At 45.0% G+C, this 13,915-nt stretch overlaps 1 long non-coding RNA gene across 1 annotated transcript in view; it reads left to right on the forward strand.

The window, feature by feature from the left end:
- Positions 1-13,915, forward strand: part of LOC106629492 (uncharacterized) — a 48,771-nt gene that overhangs the window by 16,982 nt on the left and 17,874 nt on the right. Inside the window, exon 2 of the long non-coding RNA XR_012583036.1 lies at positions 7,054-7,137. This is a non-coding gene — a long non-coding RNA (uncharacterized LOC106629492). The remainder of the gene's footprint in view (positions 1-7,053; positions 7,138-13,915) is intronic.

The following is a 13,915-nucleotide window of genomic DNA, read 5'->3' on the forward strand; positions in this document are numbered from 1 at the left end:
AAACCACTAAAGGCTGTGGCTCCAGTGTCCACAATTTGCCTCAAGGTTCCAAAACATTCCCTGGATGTTGCCCAGGGGACAATAAATCCACTTCTATCTCTCCAGACTTTGAAGGACAGACGTTTTTTCTTAAATAGACCTTCTCTGTTTTCATTCCCTTATTTATCTGGAGCTGACACTTTAGCACAGTAGATGCAGCCAGACACTCAAAACAAAGAGAAACTCGAGTCCTTGACTTTTTCTGAGACTTGCAGCCTGTATTTAAGAAGGAAAAAAAAATCTAACAAACAGAGAAAGCTTGTTTACAGATTTGTCTCCTTGGCTTCTCTAAACATCAAACAGGCAGAACAAAGATTAGGAGTTTCTTCTACTTTGTGAAATACTTAGCAAAAAAGAATAAAAATATTTATAGAATAACAAAAGAAAGAAACAAAAGATACAGTGCACAAGGTGTTCCTTTGGTTTCTTGGGAGAATGTGCAATGAGGCTCGAGATTGTTTGTCTGCATTGCAAACGCTTGCACTGAGCTTTTGAAAAATATTTCATTTGCTGGGTACTTGACCCTCTGTGTGGATGTGTCTCCAAACTGAAGGGAGGAAAGGAGGAGGCAAGGGAGAAGAAAGGAGCTGTCCTTGCTTCTGTTATCTTCAAAGACTGTAACACTTCTGCAGTGTTTCTAGATAAATGGTGAAGGAGAGCTCTCCCATCCTTCCCCCTGCTCCAGGACATCCTGTCCTCCACCCCTTCTGCTGGAGGCTGATTTCACTTTCCAACCATTTGCTGTGGCGTGTTTTACCAGGCCTTGGCTGCAAAGAAACCAGATTTCCCTGCTGGGCTGGCCTTGGCGAGACAATCGCCCCTGCCAAAGGCTGAAATCGAGGTTTTTCACTTCATGTTCAAGTACAGAATAGGGCAGGAGGCAATAATAGGGGAGAGGGGTGGGATGGCCAGACATCCAGAAGCTCTCTGAGCTGTGTGGGATAAATGGAACCTGTTCCTGTGGCAATTTCCTCGTCTTGGGCAGCTTTGGGTGCAAGTGCCCTGTTGCTTTTGCTGTTACCTGGTGATGGCTGCTGTGGGTTTGTGCTCTGGAAATCCTGAGGGGATGCAGAGAACATTGGCTGCTCTCAGCTGGGCAGTGGGATCAGAAAGGAGGAAAGCAATGACAGGATTGGGAGGCAGCTGCAAGGACACAATTTGTCCCAAAAGCAATTTAAAAAGTGTGGAGAGCAGTTTGGGTGTTGGTTTGGCAAAGGGTGCCCTGGCCATCCCACCAGGCCTCGCCAGCACATCAGTGAGGGCCCAGTCTCTGTAAAACCCAGCCATTTGTTTTCACTGGGATAAGCACTCATTTTTCAGGTAGCTGGATTGAAAGCTCTTGGCCCTGGCCTTGAGGAGGGAAGTGAAGCTGTGCTGAGCACGGAGGGTGGCTCTCACGTGGGATTTTCTGTCGCCACCATGTGAGACTGGCGCGTGCATGCAACAGGCACGGAGCCACCGCCACCAAACACATCCCCACTGCCAGCTGGACTTCAACCAGACATCCAAAGGTGAAATCTTATCTCCATGCCTGAGAGAAAACAGGAGGAGATGCAGATGGTCCCAATAAACCATTGCAGGAAACAAAGTACACTTGATAAGGAGCAAGGGAAAAGGAGGATGAGAATTCCTAATGTCAGTGATTCTGTTAAAGACTTTGACCATGCCTTATGGGAAACTGCAAAGTTAAAATATAAATAAACTGACTTTAAAACCTCAATATTGCAACAGTAGTGGCTGAGTTGAATTTAAATTACCTTCTGTAATTCTTGGAATATCTAATGCTTTAAGAAAGTGTGATGTTTTTCTTACCTCTTACATAACTTTTTTTGGTCAAATTTCTGAAGCAGTGTATCGGTTTTATTTTTTTTTAAGGTAGAGATTATCAAGCCCGTTATCCGTTTCTTATAAATAAGGGCTGGAGAACTAACAATTCAAAGAGCAGGGGATTCGTCTCAAAGTCTTATCCAACAATCCTAACACTTTCCTCAAAAGTCCCTGAGTATCGAAGAAAGATAAGGATAGAAACATCATATTAGTGACTGTCATTTTATTTTATTTATCTGCTGAGTGCAGTGCAGACAGAGAATCACTTTTCAGCTCTGAAATTACTGTAGGTCTCGTCCACAGATAGAACCTGAGTGCTGCAGACTACACTGTGCCTTTGCATTTTGCATCCTGAAAGACTCTTTGGCTTGAGGGAAAGGCAGTTCTGCATCTGCTCACAAACAGTGGAAACCAGACAGCTGCACACAGGAGATCAGATCTGAAGGTGCAGTTTTGCCTTCACTCTCAGAATAGGAATGAGTGTTACACCAGCAGGAGCACAGGCTGGCTCCTCAATGGCCCAGCATTTTGGGGTTAATCTGTGCAGACCTGCAATAGTCTCTCTTATTGATTAGAATTAATTTGATGGTACTTTGATAGTACTATTATGCCCCTATTGAATAGAAAATGATTCTGTGAGCCGTAGTAGAGGGGTTTTTTCCCCTTCTAAAATGTTATATGAGACAAGTAAATCTACAGGACACTCTTTGACTGCTGATTCATTTCTGATTCATAAAAATAAACAGATAGCAAGACATATGTCTGAGTTGAACAGCATTTACTCTGTGGGAACATGTAAATGTAATAACACTCTTTAACAGGGTTAAACAATATTAGCCCTCTGATTTGTCATTATTAGTGTCACTAATTCTAGTTTCATGAACATCATTGAAAATATATGGCATGCAAAAAACTACTACCATAATGTGAGCACATGCATCTGTCTTTCCAGAAGAAAAACAGGCTTGGCAGAGACTGCAGTTCTGCAAGGATTTGAAACAACAACTTTTTATTCATTAAAATGTGGTTATGGTCTGAAAATGGACTTGAGAGAGAGGAGGAGGGAAGGGAAAAATGATCTCTCATTACAGACAGCACTTAGCAGTTCCAGTTTGTCTTCCACTGGCAATCTGCACTGACAGATACAATGGCTTATTACTGCCCCCACTGATGCCAACAGAAAAATTCCCTGTGGAATTCAATGCAAGAAAGACCAGACCCCAAATCTGGACTGCTGTCAACAGTGGGGAGCCAATGTCAGTCTAAACAGAGCAAGTTTGGTTTCTTTTCTGCCCCATGTGTCCTCAGCACATTGCCAGCCCAGGGCTGCGTGCAGACTCTTTACAGCTCGTGAGGAGAGTGGCCGGGCAGGCTTTGCCAAGCCTGTGGAGTCTGAGGCTGTATGAGCCTTGTGAAATATTTGCAGCTTTGCAGGGCTGGGGATTGACTTCTGCAAGCCAGTGCTCTTCTGACTTTGGGCCAGGGCTCACTCCTTACCAGGACACTGCCCTTGCTCTGGATGTCCATGTGCACGTGAAGGCAGTGGCCAAAATGTGGCACCTGTACATGGTGACATCCCCAAAGCACAGCCTGGCCTGAGTGTCCAGGAGGAGCCTGTCAGAGGAATGTGCCTCAATAACCTGCTCTGAAATCCCCCAGGGCAGAACTGCCTGTCCAGGATTTCCCTGCTCCTGCATGTAAATGCTGTTTTCCTAATGCCTCAGCCCCAGTCTTTCCTGAAATAAGGTGATTTCTGAGGGAACAAGAAGAGTATTGTTCTCTTTATAACAAACTTCTGCATGTTGGAAGACTTTGGTCATATCTTTCCTCTTATCAAATCTTTCCTTGCTCTTTTCTTGTCTAGACTAAACAAACCCAATTCCTACAACCTTTCCTTACAGGTCATATTTTCCACATCTCTTATCGCTCCTTTCTGCTCTTCCCTGGCCTCTTGCCAGTCAAACCAAGTGATGCCTCCCAAAGCTGGACATCCTGCCCCTATTCTATTGCTTTGGATATAGGACAGTGAAGCAAGCAGAATTAGCAAGAGATGAGGAGCTGATTTTTAATCCCTTCCATTATCCCTGAGCTGGATAACAGTGCTGCAGGGGTTTAGGGAAAAAAAGAGCCAAAGTGGGAGCTCGCTGAAGCACTGAACAAATGACATAGATTCCCAGTTATGACCATCTCTTAAATTATGCCAAGTCCTCATTAACCCTGAGGTTATTACTTTGGTCAGCTAAATATTCACCTGCATGTTCACCTCGGATGGGGTTTCGGGGCCAGCCTGAGGAGTTTGCCTGGCGTCAGCTCGACTCCTGCCAGCACCAGTGTGCTCCCACAGTCCCAGCAAGGAGTGGATCACGACAGAAATTGCTGTGCCGACTGTGGGAGCAGGGGGAGGACACTGTTGTCATGTCCATGTTCTATCTGTCATCTACTGGTAGCTATTTATACTGCGCTTATCGCCGGGGTGGGATGAGCAGGGGGTAACGGAACGTGTGAGAGCCTCCGAGGCACTGAGCTGAAAAAAGAAAGATCCTGTTGGGTTTTAATGTGCCAGACTGAGCCTGGGAGGGAGCTGCTACCTGTCACAGCACGGGGACTGCTCTGCAGCCCTTCCAGTGCCACTCAGAGTCCCTGAAAAATCACAGCCTGCGCCGGGAAATTGCAAATCCCTCCAGAACTGAGCTCCAGGGCTTTAATAGCAGCATGTTTTATTCAGCCTGTTTCTCCTGTGCTCTATGTTGTCCTTTATATGTTTTCAATATTTAAAGCCTGTTTTTCATGACAATGTTTCTTCTGGCATTTCCACACAAGATTTTTCTTTTTCTGTGTCTCTTCGTTCCAGAAAAGATGTGGCTTTGTGCACTGCTCTCCTACGGCTGTGAAATCTCTGGGTGTCCATTAAAATGAAAAGAGTGACAGAAAATTAAATTAGTTTTATTATCTATGGTAGCAGTGCTTGGAAAAAGATTGGGACTGTATCTGTTAGGGCTGTGTAGCACAGGTAGAGCCAGAGAGCCAGACATAGCCTCACTTGGATTATTAATTTATTTTTTTTTAATTCTATCCCCTCAATTGGTTTTTAAGGAACCATCATTGCCTTTTATTGTTATAAACTAAGCAGTGTGAGAGGTTTCAAACAAGCCCATTTAATTTTTTAATCCTCCACTTCCTCCATGACATAACCATTCCCCAGACACTGTGGATTCGGTGCTACTGGTGATGGGAAATCAAGGGCCTTGTTTAAATGGGATAATTTCTCCAGACAGTCCTGCTGTTGACAAATCCAGTTAATGCTACTACGCAATTTTAGAGAACACAGAGAAATGTTACATCTACTCATTCACCTGCAGAATAACTTAGCATTGCATGTCAGCATTTAAAGGGGATTGTCAGTAATTAGGCTGCTATAAAATATAAGTACAGTGGTCACAGACAATAAAACCCAAGGAAGTATCTTTGCAGAGTGTCTGAGCACAGGCAGTTCCACATGGTCATAATGATCTTTCACAGGAGGCTCCTATGGAAAAAGAAAAATTAATATGTGTATGTGTAAATGAATATACACACAAACATCCAACTGCAGAGGGGGTCTATCAGTTTTATTAGTTATGTATCACCTCCAGGGAAAATGGAACTTGCTCTAGGGACATTTAAAGGAATTATTTTTAACTGAAGATGATTACATCTGTGTCTGTGATCCAGCAAAACACTGGGGTTTCTTTGTCTTCCTCTTGTTTTCCCTGGAGACTGCATAGGAAAATGAACAAAGCAGAAATGCAGAAATCTGTGGCTACTCTGGAGACAGAGGCAGCCTCGTGTATGGCATGGGAAAGGAGAGCCAACATTCCTCTTTCCATCAGGAGCCCAAAGCTCCTTGACAGACACAGTAAAGCCACTGCTGCCAAGACAGAGAATATTCTTGGGGGGCTCTGAGGTCACCAGAGAGAGTTGTTCTGCCATAAAAACAGGGGCAGAACATCCCTGTGGAACCGGGTATGGAGGCCATGGAGCTCCAGGCATGCACAGCCCAGCCCTGCTGCTCTCCTTTGCCATGCAGGGACGCTGGCCTGGCTTGGGCTGGTGCTGTTGGTGCTCCATGGTCCCAGCTGGGGCACAGAGCCCCAGAGCTGCTCCCTGCTCCAGAGGGGCCTGGCTGCAGCTCCCCAACAGCTCTCAGGTCTGTCAGCTCTGGCCTTGATGGCCCTGCTCCCTGGAAAGATGAAATATATGGTTGGGCAATAAAAGAAAACCTGGAAAGAAAGATTTATAATTTTCCCCTTAAGCCTGTCATTCATGTCATTAATATAGATGTCATTTAGGAGGGCAACAACTTTCTCTTCTTTTTTCTTCTTTTTTTTTTTTTTTTTTTTTTTGCTAAAAGCTTTGTGTATGTACCCACAGTCTGACAACCAAATGGGTCTGCCTTTCTTTTTTTTCCCCCTCCAATATGTGGATTGCTTCTAATTCTGTCAGTCAAATGGAGCAGCAGTTTCGGGAGGGGAGTGATTAAGGTTCCCTCGGAATAAAGGGCTGCATGCTGTGCCTCTGCTATTCATCAGCAATGGGGATGGAGGAGCAATTCCAGGCTCCTGAATAACAGGATTTTTTCAAACATACAAAACACACCTTAGAAATACTCTACCAGCAAAGCGCACAGTCTCCAAGTGCCATGCTTATTTTCTGTTTATTCATGCTTTATTTTCACTTTTCACCATGTTCACCCCACTCAGTCCCAGTGCTCCCTCTGTGCTTGACTCCAGACTCCCCCAGCAAAGCACTTGGCACTTTTTAATTGTGCTTAACTCGCTAAAACCAAACGATTTAAGCTTGTGCCTAAAGTAAAGCCTTTGTTACATACTTTGTTAAAAGAATCTTCATGATTAGATCTGAGTCTGTGCTGTTGGTCATTTATGGGGGCAAAAAATGCAGACTAGGAAATCCTGCAGTATTTCCCAAACCAGATGTCAATTGAACAAAATAGTTGTGTACGGAAAAAAAAAGTATTAAAAAGGTGAAGTGGTTTTGAAGGTGTTTTTAAGTAAGCTGCCAGTTTGCAGTGTCTCCCAGAATTATTTATAAGTGTTTAAAACCCACTCAAAATATAAAATCCCCTTTTTATTTATAGTCAAACAGTATCTTTTATTTTACCTAACATATTTTCTGTTTCCTTTTTGACAGTCATTTAAAGTTTCTCTGAAATGGAAATGCAGATGGGAAACCAAGCAGCTGGGGCTTACTGAGGAGTCAGGGAGTCTGTTGCAGGTAATGGATTCACAGTTCCCCAAACACCAGTCCAGCACCACTGCCATAATACCCTCTTCTTCATGCAGTTCAGATGAAAAATACAGATGATAAATTGTACTCCTACATACCAAGGGATGGTGGGGGTCCTCAGAGACCGAGCGTTTGTTGAAATGCAAGATATTCCTTCTTGATTCCCCACTCTGTTTTATGGTGTGGCAAATTTATTATGGAGATAATATTCAATGCCCACACTTTCCTGAATTTAAATCGAGGAGAACTTATCCAGGTCAGGGTTTTGGGTTTTTTTTTCCCTCATCACTTTTAATGTCTGCAAACATCCTGTGTGTGTGAGTGCCTGTAGCAGCGCGTCCCTGTGTTTGCCAAGGTACAATGGAGGGAACACTTGGGTGCCACATGGTAAATGTTTCATGAAAAGAGTATCTAAAACCATCCCAGACTGTCTGCTCTGCACTCAAATGCAGGACATTATTTCATGATTCCCTGTGATCCCTTTGGCATTGTAATTCTAAACTGTGCAAAGAGAAGTGGATGAAGGTGGATTACAAATTCTAGGCCGTATAAAGAACCTGTAATTATTTGTTAAACTGTTGTGTTTAGTCTCCTGTTCTGCTGTCTCCAGGCTGGGCTGTGCAGTGTTTTCCAGTTCAACTCCCTGCTTGTTTTACTGGTGTGGAAGTACAACGTGTGCCTCCCTCTGCTTTCTCACAGGCCTGTAGATAAGATTTCTCCTTCAAATCCCAGGGATGGCTGAGAGTGTCTGCAGGCAGGGGATAATTGCCTGTGGGATACAAGCTCAGTCCCACGCTGGGCTGGTGGGACACTTTTTGACCTGCCAGCAGACATTTCTGTATGAGCACGATGTCTCCAGACATCTTCTCATGTTGTTTTTTTTTTCTTTTGTTCTGGTTTCCCTTTAGACACAATTGAATTTGTTTTGCTTCAAGGTAGAATTTCCCCTAAAATGCAAAAAAAAGAGTATCTGCTTCTCTGTCCACCCTTCCTTTCTCAGACAATGAGTGCCCTGCTTCATCTGGAGATGCGTGTGCATGTATCTATACCTATGTATGGATCTACCTCCATGTATATTCTTTCTTTACCCCGTTCCACTGTGATTTAAAATAGCAACCCTTTGCCAGTCTCTCCTCTCCCACCAGAGACAGGTAGGGTTATTTTGGAAGGTGCGAGGGTTGTTTGTTTTAACTTTTCTTTAAGTCACCAGAATGGTGTTAAATATAATTTCCATGAAATGCTCCTAACCCACTGCATTTGCCTGGGTGTATTGTTTTTCAGGCTCTCTCCCACCTCTAATCAGCTATGATTCGGCACAGTTGGCAGTCTCTGCTCAGCAAGCAGACTGTCTGAATCACAACTCAGCCCTAGAAAGGATGGTCTTTCTAGGTCAGGGCTAAATATACTGACTATGGGGGTGAGCATGGAAAAGTTCCCATTCCAGCTGCTATCCTGCACTGAGTCTGCAGGGATAAAACTCCCCACCTTGACAGCGTATTGTGAGGCTTCACTCACTGGGATGTGAAAGAGGGAAAGTCCTGTGGAGCCCCTGCCCCACAGCAATGAGGCCTCTGGGGCCGTGGCATCCCAGAGGGGCTCAGAGCTCTGAGCTGGATGGAGAAGGGCATGGGAGCAGTTCTTGTCACCTTGGCATGACCTGGGCACGTCTGCCCTTCCTTCACCTGCTCTTCCTGAGGCCTGGCAGCTGTGGGATCAGGAGGGCTGGGGTCTTTCCTCTGTGCCTGCAGGCAGGGCGCCCTGGGGATGCAATGCCTGTGGGATGCTCCTTGTTCTCCATCCTCAGGCAGGGAGGGACAGCACCAGAGCCACCCTGAGCTGATGGACACTTCCAGGACGGCTGGCAGGCGAGGAGAGCAATTTCTGTGCTGCAGAGGGGTTATGGTGGCATCCCCTGGGTGAGGATGGCCGGAGCTGGGGGAGCAGCAGGGCACAGCCAGGGCAGCACAGGGAGAGCCCAGCAGCTGTGGAAACATCTCCCTCCAGCCTGGGCCAGCTTCTCCTCCAGCCCAGGGCTCACTTGGCAATCTGGCTGGAAAAATCAGAGCACAAATCCATGTGCTGTTTGAAGTCAGTAATGAAACAAACTCCCGTTTCCAGGAGTGGGACTGCATTTCCATTGGCCCCTTCCTATTAATTCTGTAATACCATCTTTCATTTTTTATATAACACAACCAGCCTCCTGCAAGAGTTTTCTTTCCTTTTAGAAGATGAAGCTTCAAGATTGTTACAGTTGCTAGAGGCAACTATTCTGCAAAATCTTTTTATAAAATGTATTTATCTAATTAAAAATCTTTTAACAGCACCATGCCTGTAGGATCAAAAATCTCATTTATACTGTGCAGGACTGGAGCAAGTATTTGCTGCTTCTGTAGAGCCACAGATAAACAGGGACTGGAGGGGCATAAAATGACTGCTCCAAGCCAGCTAATCCTAATGCACTTTTTCCAATAAAAAAGTGGGCTCTACGACCTCTCTGGTTTATTATTGGAAGAAAAGTAATGGGGAGGGGGGAGGAGTAAGCTTATAATGGAGTCAATTCAATGTAGTTGGCAACAAGAGTAGAACAGCCTTACATCAGTGACATTTTCCAGTGAAACAAACCTGTTGTACAGAGAACAATTTTTAATTAACTCTATATCTCATGTGTCGAGGAACGTGAGCAAACTTCTTTATGACTTTACTTTTGGCTGCAAAGTATATCCCAGTTTTTATCCTCCAAGAATAGATCCATGAGGTGAGTGGCAGGGAAGAGAGGGTTTCTAAATATGCATGTGAGACGGTACAAAGCAACTTTGTAGGCACTTTATTGATTTTATCTCCTTCTTTTCCATGAGGCAGAGCATTTATTAAGCACTAAATGGTACTCAGAGAGTCTTTAGGAGGACAAGGCTTGTTGAAGTTAGTAGAGTTTGGAGAAACCAAGTATTTGTTACTTGGCCTTGATGAGAAGAGCCCAGGCTGCCCAAGCTGGTGGCCAGGGTGGCCCTGGTGTTGTGGCAGTGCCATTGACCTGCCATGGTGGCTCTTGTGGCTCCAGGAGTGTCCCAGGAGGTGCTGGTGGCCATCCCTCTGCTCTCCCTGCCCACTGCAGAGCCCACTCTGCACTCTGACCTCATGAAGACACAAAAAGCTTTTTCCTTGTGTGGCATCACCGTGTCCATGTCCTGGCTCTTCTCTGGTGGGTGAGAATGATCCCTGGTCAAATGGGACAAAGCTCAGTGGGGAACCAGAGGAGGTGACTCTTTTCAGGTATTGGGATGGCCTGAGGGACTTCTCAGGGAAATCAGGAAGCAACTGGAAGTGTCTGTGCCATGTCTGTGCCCTGCTGCAGCCACACTGATGCTCAGAGTAATGGCTCGAGATGTTTCTCCAGAAAGCAAAGCTATCAAATCACAAAATGAAACACTTGCTCTGTGTATTTTTTTTTTAACCTATCCTAGTTCAAAATAACTTCTGCTCTTAATTAACTTGCCCAATCAACACCATCAGCCAGGCCCTGGCAGCTGTTGGGCTGTGTTTCTCTGTGCTGGTGAAGATGCGCTCAGAGCAGGGCTGGGACGTGCACTGGCTGCAGTCTGAACTGGTGTGAGACAAAAAACCACAAGAGAATGAGTGTAAAAAGTACATGAGCATCTCTTTGGCTGTGCCCATGTTTTGATTCCAGGAACTTTGTTCAAAATAGATTGCTCTCAGGGCCACCCAAAGGAGCTTGATGGTTTCCAGTCAAGCTGAAGAAATGAGTATTTCCTGGGGAGTTGGAAAGGAGTTTAACAGAGCTACCTACAAACCAATTGGTTTCACTTCTGGTCCCCAGGCTCACCAGAGCTCAGGAATTTCTCTCAGTGGGGGTCCCTGCTTGGCCTGTACCCCAGCACTGCTCCTTCCACTGATGTGCAGGGATCAGAGCTGTGCTGCAGACAGAGGAGTGGGGTGCTGAACAGCACAGATCATAGGGGAGCCGAATTTGTATGCTTTAGCACAAATTAAATTGCATTTCTAAAATCCTAATAAGCATAGAGATGGATCCAGTGGGATTGTTACAAACCAAAGCAGAATAATAAGCTCATCCAGAATTTAGCTAATGGACAAAAGGAGAGACAGTTTTCAAGTAATGGGCACATCAAATGAAGCAGAGAGCATCTCTCTGAGAAGAAATACAATCCTGTTCTGGGATGCTGGGGCCTGCAGTGGGACATGGAGGGACTTTGCAAATTGCAGCTGTGCTGGGGAGAGGTGCTGATGAGTGCTCACCCTTAAATATGAGGGTCAAGGAAGTACTTCAGGTATTGATGAAAAATTGCTTTTAGGAGGCCAAGTCCTTCATTGAAACCAATGGAGAATTTGTCATTGACTGCGGTGGGATCAGCACTAGACCTGTAACAAGAAAATAATAATGGTCTTGTCTGAGAAATAAATAAATAAATAAAAGCCAGCATTCAGAGCAGCCAAGAGCATTCTCTGTGGCTCCAGGAACACTGTACTTGGTGAATCATTTCTCTGTTAGATAGAGCACTTGTTCAGCTCCTGATTTATCTCCAAGCAAATTTAGACTACTCAAAATCGATTTGCTCATTATAATTTTTCAATGCCTATGGGCAAACTCTTGGCTGGTGTTGTTCCCTATTGTTGTTTCTGCTGAGCATTGGTTGCCTGGCTCACGTGGGGCTGTGCCCCCTCCCTGCTGTGTGACGAAATGTTATAAATGTTATAAATAGGCTGGGGAAAATCACAGTGCCTGTGTTTCACAGGGTGGGATTCGTGGCTCTAAGGGCTCTGTTACACCACTCTTACATGGTTAGCCCCAAAATTCTGATTCCCTTTATTTTAGAGTCAGTTCAAAGCACCTGTTCTTTAAAAGAACTGGGTGCATGTGTTAACAGGCAATAAAGAAAAGCAAAGCACATCAGGCAGCAGCTAAAGAGACCTTAAAAGGCTTCCCTGAGAGCCATTGAGCCAGAACCTGCAAATATCCATTAATGAAAGTTATTTTGCTGATGCAGGTTTCTCACAATAATTTGATTGGGTTGGATTGCTGTTTGGGAGGAGGGGACCTCAGGAACATCCCTGGACATTATCCTGGGGAGCCTTTTAAGGCAGCACCAGCCCAGTGTCAGCACATTTAATGGACACTGCTGCAGCTCCTCTCGCTACCCGCTGGATGGGATTCAAGCAGTAGCCTGGAGGGGATTTTACAGACCTCTGGCCTTTTCTGTTGAAGCTGCTGCTTACCCAGGATCCTGTCCAAATTTTATTTAGATATTCCTATTTGGCCTCTCTGTTTTGAATTTTAATTACATTTGGCTGTTCCGCACATGGTCAATCCAGTTTTGTGCCTCAGTGGGTGCTGCTCAGCACTGAGAATTCATTACCTGTGGGGGCACTGAAGGATCCTTCAGCCCTTAGCATTTGCACTTCCTCTGAAATTCTGGGGTTTGCAGCCCTGCCTGCCCCAGAAGAGCTTTCCCAGGAGCAGATCTGCTGGTAAGAAGCTCTGATCTTGTGTGTAAGAAGCTCTGCTCAGCTGCAAGAGCAGCCCAGGCTGAGCTCAGCTCTGTTATCAGGAGATTCTGTGATCCTCTGCTGTTTCTGACTCCACAAGTGACACACAGGTTTGTCTCACGTCAGACTCAGCAGCTCCTTGGATGCACTGAGACATGGTGCTTTCATTGGAATCCTTTGTTCTTGCAGTACCTTACACCAAACACGTTTTTTGGAAATGCTAAGAATTTGCATGATATTAAAATGCATGTTCCGCTGGGCTTTCCAGTTAATTCTTTCTCTTTTTTCTTTTTTTTTTTTCTTTTTTTTTCTTTTTTTTTTTTTTAACAAATAGGCTCAGTTTTACCATTGTTCAATTTTTTTTCTTTTATTTAAGCAAAATCTTCAGCCATTCAGCGCCTCTGTTGAGATTTTTTTTCTTTCATTACTTTATGGCAGATGAAAGTTAAGAGGTCCAATTACTAACATTTTATGATAGCACAGAATATTATTAAAGCACTTAAGAGGTTATTAACACCTTTTATGTACCTCATTATTTAAAAGCCTGCCATATTTAATCATTTTAGCACCATTAAATTGGCATTAACAACAACCCTATGACTTACACTCAGAAATGTCACCATTTGACAACACTAATGCAATAAAATATCTCACAGAAACCTGGAGGTACCAGGTGAATTATAAAAAAATAAAATAAAAAAAAAATTAGGGGTTTTTCATGGGTTCAAAGCACAGAGATCTGCAAGGAGAGGCAGGGGGTGCCCAGCTCACAGTGCCTGCTCCAGAGGGAGCCAGGGGAATGTGTTTGGCAGGAAAAGCTGGGGTTGCTGCAGGACCCTCTGCGGTGGCTGGGGGACACCAGGGACACTGAGATCAGCAGGAGCTGATCCTTGGGCCGTCCTCTCTGCAGTCCAAGTGCAGCTGAAGGTCAGGGGTCTTGCCTGGGCAATGGCAGTCCTGGGAATCCTTTTGTGTCCCCAGGGATGCTGTGGCACCTTTGCTGTGTCCATGCTATGACCCTTAATTCAGTGAGTGTCACACTGTGCCTGGGGATGGATGAGCACCTCTGACAGGTGAGGGAGCAGCAAAGCCCTTCTTCACTCCCTGCCATTCTTCACAGCAGTTACCCATGTGCTATTCCCTCTTAAAGTGGTGTCATTATTGCTCCTGTGAGTCTCCCCTTGGATCCCCTTCCTTTCTTCTCTCCCCTCTGTCTGTGCTGGGGGCTGACACACAGACTGGTGGT

This window comes from Zonotrichia albicollis, chromosome 17, assembly GCF_047830755.1.
Source record: "Zonotrichia albicollis isolate bZonAlb1 chromosome 17, bZonAlb1.hap1, whole genome shotgun sequence".
In the NCBI taxonomy this organism is placed as follows: domain Eukaryota; kingdom Metazoa; phylum Chordata; class Aves; order Passeriformes; family Passerellidae; genus Zonotrichia; species Zonotrichia albicollis.